The sequence below is a fragment of the Odontomachus brunneus genome, unplaced genomic scaffold (assembly GCF_010583005.1).
Source record: "Odontomachus brunneus isolate Ranch 3 - 2012 unplaced genomic scaffold, Obru_v1 Obru_scaffold_121, whole genome shotgun sequence".
Lineage (NCBI taxonomy): Eukaryota > Metazoa > Arthropoda > Insecta > Hymenoptera > Formicidae > Odontomachus > Odontomachus brunneus.
In genome coordinates, this window is record NW_022639571.1 from 179,495 (window position 1) to 186,304 (window position 6,810).

The 6,810-nt window shown below is 33.0% G+C and overlaps 1 long non-coding RNA gene across 6 annotated transcripts; it reads right to left on the reverse strand.

Moving 5' to 3' along the window:
* Positions 1–1,636: 1,636 nt before the first annotated feature.
* On the reverse strand, positions 1,637–4,027 carry LOC116849619. 6 transcript variants are annotated; one of them, XR_004379178.1, is made up of 4 exons: positions 3,603–4,027; positions 3,213–3,303; positions 2,605–2,840; positions 1,637–2,496 (listed from the first exon to the last, which is right to left on the reverse strand). It is a non-coding gene; the product is annotated as an uncharacterized LOC116849619 (long non-coding RNA). The 6 variants fall into 6 exon arrangements; XR_004379177.1 differs by having other exon boundaries at positions 2,605–2,868; positions 3,213–4,026; XR_004379175.1 differs by having other exon boundaries at positions 3,213–4,022.
* Between the last annotated feature and the right edge of the window lie 2,783 nt (positions 4,028–6,810).

Here is a 6,810-nt window from a genome sequence, read left to right on the forward strand (position 1 = left end):
CTCGGGAAATTATATATTATTCTATCAAATTATATATTATTCTATCAAATTTTATAAAAATATTCTACGGGAAATTATATATTATTCTATCAAATTATATAAAAATATTCTACGAAAAATGTAATATTTCATAAAGGTAGTTAATAGAATAAATCCATTTCACAATATTTTATATTCTAAATGAGAAATGCTTTGGAAAATATTATACTACCAAGTATACTCTTTCCGAACCGGCCGAATCTTTCTCGAGTTTTAACTTATGATTAAAATATATAAAACTTTTCTAGAGTGAAAATCGCATTAAACTTTGTATATTTCATTATGATCCGTGTGTTCTCCCGTAATATAACTATTGTTCAGCAAGCGTGTGCATTATTTCATAAAAATATCCAGCGTTTATTGATTAACATTGACAACGAATAAAAATATTAACGATAGATTGCAATACTATTTTAAAATAAGAAGAAAACTTCGTCATATATTTTAAAATAAAAATGAATTTTTATACGAATAATGTAATTGAGTTCTTCACGTAATTAAGATATAGTAGTATGCATATGTATTTCTAATTTATATATATAAGTTAAACTGGTCACTACGATATATACTTAAGGTTATCATAAATATGTTGTCATGTATTAGTAAATATATTTTTCACTAATCTATTCACATGAAAAGACGAAATATAGAAAAGTGTGTCTTTACTTACGTAAAGAGCATTAAATATAAGAAATTATAATATTGAGATAGTCACAACACTCTTCTATATTAACATACCGAATATTGTAACATGATATTATTCAGACAAAATAATGTCTAAAATCGGGATATAAGACGGCTTAAAGATAATCTTTAAGATGCCTTAAAGACATTTATACGTAAATCATCTGAAAGATGATCTTTAAAACGTCTTATGTCTCGATTTTAGACATTATGTTGTCTGGGTAGTTTATCAGACGACTGTAAGCGTGATTACACAATGACATGCTGAAATCGCGCCATCACGATGATAATGACAGACAACAACGAGGAACAATTATACTTTATCAGCATGCGTGAGTGTATTTAAATGTGCAATTTAACACGACAATGACAAGATTCGATTTCTAGAACGTTAATTACAAGCTGTGATACGGCTATAACTTTTTTCGGCATTTCCGTCAGTTCTTGCCATCAAAATCTAAACTTTAGATTTTCGCTGTAAAATTACGATTATATCAACATAAGCTAAAGCTGCTGCTACTTCCTGCGAGAGTTCACAAAGGAGAGAGGTATGACTTTTTAAGAACCAAGATGAAAAATCAATTAAAGCTAGCGAAGACTTGAAACCTTCTTCTTTTTCTTATATATGACCCAGAATTCCTATTCCATTAGCCATGAAGACTTGAAACCATATACTTGTTGTCAATATTGCCAATGTAAACAAAATATACCGTTTGGGGAGGTAAAGGGATAAGGGCTCACCTTGTCATTCTGGGACTTCCATATTTTTGCATATATGCAACCTATTTTTAAAATCACATTTTTTACCTGTTATTTTTATAATCAAATTAAACGTATTATTTTAAGAAGTCTCCATGTATCTAATATATTCGTTTATTATTATGAGTGATTATTAAATAAAAAACATCGCAAGTATAATGAAAAGTGTCTTTTATTAAAAATATTCATTATTCGTTTATACAAACAACACATCTTGTATATTATATATAGAAATGTTATCAACGTAATGCTAAAATCGTATACAAATTTTCCAGATCGTTTAGTTAAGTCTCCATAAAATAGATGTGTTACAATAAACAGTTACATAATTATTACGAAAATATACAGAACAAGTTTCCAAATCCCTTCATGGCCTCCAAGATCTAAAAAGATTTTGAGCATTATGGAGAGGTTATATATGAGAACCTAAAATTTATCTTAAAATAAACATGTTTTGTTCTGCTTTTTGTGCCGATGTAATGGTTAAAATCAACGGATAGTGTCTAATCAGTGATAAAAATATGCTCCGCGAACATGTCCACTCATTACTAAAATCTGCTTGAAATTCCATAATTATATCAGGTTGTTTAAGAGACGGATCGGCTACATACATATGGTAAAATGTATTATAAATTTCAACATGAAATATTAACTTCTTGCGCCTGCATCGATTACAAAGTTCTAGGTTCTAATAATCCTGCTCAAAATTTGGTCCTACCAGTACAATTGTTAGATCCTTTATGAAACTTATGAGATGTAAAAATATGTCCCAAGCATTTAAATATTCCCTTTCTAAGACATTTAGCACTATCACGTGAATAACATATTTATATTGAAATATGTTTGAGTCGAGAATGGATCGTAATAGTGGTTGTACCAGCGTTCTTCATTCCATAGCAGAATGTCCTGATACATAATCACAGTAGAAATATTTAGAATTCATTGCCTCTATAATGGTATTTCGTGCGGAACACAAATATGTTGTAATAAATATATTCATGTCATTAGTATGTTCTGTCCGACAAAATTTAGTGAATTTTAATACAGTGAATTCGCATGAAATAGCCTCGATATTAATGTTGGTATATAATACAAACTGTTGGCATTTTGACTAATGCAAACCTTGAAATATGGTCACTGCAATAGTAGTCCGAATAACACATTCTGCAATGTCTATGACAAATAGAGCATGATTTTGCAAAAAGTCATCTGTTCTTCATACGGCTTTAGTTTACGTAGAGTCAATTTCTTAATTGCGCTTAGAAATTGTTGTCTTAACTGGATCCAATTAGTTAAACTTAAGCACAGTTTCGGCGTAGTTTATTTTCTTGTAAAAATCTATTTATATATTCACAAATCTGCAAATGTTGAGGACGGTGTAACAACCTGTGGTGACGGTTGCAATAAAAGATCATATTACATATGATATAAAATATGATTACATGATATAAAATATCCATTGTTTACTTTCTTGCAGACGTTGTACATGTTGTCATGAAAGAAGCTATTATAATTATCACGTAAACACAATTTGTTCACATCAATTACTTTAGAAAAATAACTCATGGTGGAATATTTTGTTTGACGTATGATATCAATTTACGTAACACTTATATTTGAAGCACATTAAGCAAGTGTCAAAGTAGTCGGATATTGCAAATACAAAAAAAATGTAAATATAAAGTAAGCTGAGCGTTCTCTTTCTCTCTTTTGTATATATTCATACTTACATTTTTCCTGAATTTCCAGTTTAGGTTGTGCCGTCAGATGTTCCTTATATTTGAAGCACAAGATTTTTCAGTTCTTTGAACACTATTACAACTGGAACATATTAACATGTTTTCACGTTGCCTTGATAAAATTTACTTTCGCACCACGTATTGTCATTTCGGCTTCTGTCGTCCGATTATCGCGCAAGTCCGTGAGGAATGAGCCTCAAGTGTGATAACTAGATGAGTTACTAACTTCACTGGAGAAGAAGTGATCAAACCGTTTCGCTCTCGACTGTACTAATCAAACCGATTACGACGTGTAACAACGTCCGATGTGCACGTCAATTCGCCGATGTATGACACAACGGAGCGTTCCGCTCCACACGATAATGGCGGCTGTACTTATACCTTTACGCCTCTACTTCGGCGGCAGCGTCGAAACGACGAATCGACGCGATTCGACATTTTCGGCGGTGTCGCGCTCGGTTAATCGGCACATCTCTCTCTCTCGGGCCTGGCGTTGATAATGTGGCCGTACGCGACTGGCAACGAGGGCGACATTACCGTCGCATCCCCACGGCGGACAGGACCGAGGGTATCAATCAGCAGTACATGAAAGGGGCGCGGTTCGGCCACGTCTGTCCTCGGATCTCGTATTGTCTGCTGAGGACAGATAGACAGCGCCAGCGCGCCGACATTCCGACGTATCTCTGTCCGATGACGCTTCTGTTACTGAAAGTGTCACGCTACTTTGTTCCAGTCCGCCGTGTAAGTGCCGCACCGCGCGGCGGCCCCATTGTGTCAGCTCGGAAGCTTTGTTGGTTCACAACTAGGTGAGAGAATAGACGACGAGAGGAGGACGCGCGCGTTCGATGTGTGATACATCGCGTTCTCATCTCGAGGCCGTATCTTATCGCCGGGGGTTGGTTGGTCCGCGTCTCGAGTTCTCACGCGTCGGGCAAACAACGGCACACGCGAATTCGAGAGAGACGGACTGGTTTAACTCTGACAGCAACGCCAAGCGCTTTTTGGACCTACGAGTGTAGTTTCATTCTAATTTACGTTCACTCGCACCCTCCAAATTATACACGGAAACCGCATTGAAAGTTAAAGGAAATAGAGAACAATGATTTATAAGTGATAGGATAAGTGATTTTAGGATAAGTGATTTAATAAATTTTAAATTAATTTTTTAAGATGTTACACACATACACACACACACACCCAAGCACATGAGTGTATTACTTTCAGGGCTTACGATAAACAAGCAAGATTAGATCAATTAGATCCGATCTCTTCAGTTTGAATCATGCAAGGGAAGTTCTCTTGTTTCTGAGGTACCATATTTCACATGTGTATTATATTCAAATTGGATTTTACGAAAGTATCTTTAGGCAAAAAAATATTGACGTGAACATCTGCAACGTGAACAAGAAAAGCGCCTTCCGTGTTAGAATTATTAGTTATTCAATCTTGACAATTATTTTTATCCAAACAATTTCTTTTATCCAAACATTTGTTATATTTACAAAAAACAAAAGAAGATAATTTGATATCATGTGATTAGTACTACTAGTGATTGGGTTTATTGCAGCAATGTACAAAAATGCATCATTCAGGACATCTTGAATTTCACGGATACATAACACAACACTTAAGAAGGAATATTAGTTGGTATCTTCTTCGTTCATTTATGAATGAATTCAATCAAAAATTTTTGCGAAAAATCAAACAACGATTTTTTGATGTAAATTAGTGCTGTAGATGAATAGATGATCATTTTCGCAAAATTATGTCGTACTTGTCATCAATAGATAAATTTGTAACCTTACTGTGGATGCTATTTCGACAACAGTTGATCATAGGCAAGAGTTTCGAAGCTATCAAGAATAAAATTCCAGAATTTGCAGTTATGTCTCGGTCTAAGTGTTACTCTACTCTAAGGGATTTAATCGAATGTTAATCGAATTTTTTGGTGTACAAGAAACTATTGCATTGATAATCTCTTGGCAACGGCGGGCGATGCGTGATGCTGTATAATGGAACTACTCCAAGTATTACGAGACTTGCATGAACTTCCTAATTTGGTCGGAATATTCAATCCGTTTATAGTCATTGACATCTATAAATTGGCTGTCATAACGCCAAGCAAGTTACGACTTTACGATCATTGTTGCGATGAATGTAGTAACCGATATCACGATAAATATAGAAGGCTCTTAGTCTTTTGGGTGGGAATAACGTCTTTTAGATGTTATGTTGTTTCCATGAATTAAATATGCACGTTGTCACAAAATTGACTTAATCTTATTATTTCATAATGACGAAACTCGATTTATACTCACTTTATCCAATCTTGTAATGTATAAGAATAGAGAGTTTCGTCGATAACTTTGTAGATTTTTTAATTAAAGAAGATTTTAATTATTTAATTAAAGATTGGCGAATGATCGCTGGTGTGATAATATATTAATGTTATCTAATTAATAATTAAAAATCTACAAGCTATTAGGAGAAATGTATAAAACTTTTTTGTTCAGTTTGACTTAATGTACGAGCACACAATGACAGATGTTGCCACTACAGCTCATCTACCATATCTTGCGTAATCATTCATAATTCTTCTTTAATTTATATCTCGATAATTATTGCGAACATTGGTACATAACTTTTATATTTATCTTAATCCGTACTATGTCTCCACGAGAGCTTCGAAGGTTATTCTGGAAAGGAATATATACATCCTGCATATCTTCCTTTCTGTTCGGGTATTTCCGTTCCTTTCGAATGTGTACTTAAATATGTCTTCGCATACTTCGCATTCTATGTATACAATCTTGGTTTCAATATGAGGACTTCTTTCCGATGCAATTTGAAACGCAGCCGATGATCCAATGAGGGGACTGATTTTTTTATTAATCATTATTAACCATCGGCCACATTCCAAACTGCATCGAGAAAGACAAAATCATTTTGAAACCAAAAATATACGTATTTACGGTCCGTCAAGAAAATGCTGGCGCAAGAGGTTCAGGGCAATCGGTCGATCTCGCAACTCACACCGTACGATGCTTTGACTATACAAGTATGGACCAGTTGGCATTCTCACGCTGTAATCATGAAGAGCGCCTCCAAGGAATAAGTAGCGAATCCCAGTATTTCGAAGACATATTGTGAACTCACGTATAGTAGCAAATTTATACGTTTAAGAATTCAATGTTTGATATTTGTTAATTTTTACATACATGTAAAAGAACTGAACATATTAGAGAACCACAAATATATATTAATTAAATTAATAATAATATTTTATTTTCAAATAAAATTATTTTATGAAAGTAAATGCATTACAATGTCTAAACAAACAGATTTTTTTAGACACAAGTTAACAAAAGTCGTAGTTTTTAGCGGGTAATAATATTATATAATTATAATTATACAAATATTGCATAATTAAATTCAATAATACATATATATGTATTATTGAATCTATTAATTATACAATATTTAATAATACATTTTATATGCTATTTATACGCAATAATACATATATATATATATATATATATATATATATATATATATATATATATATATATATATATATATATATATA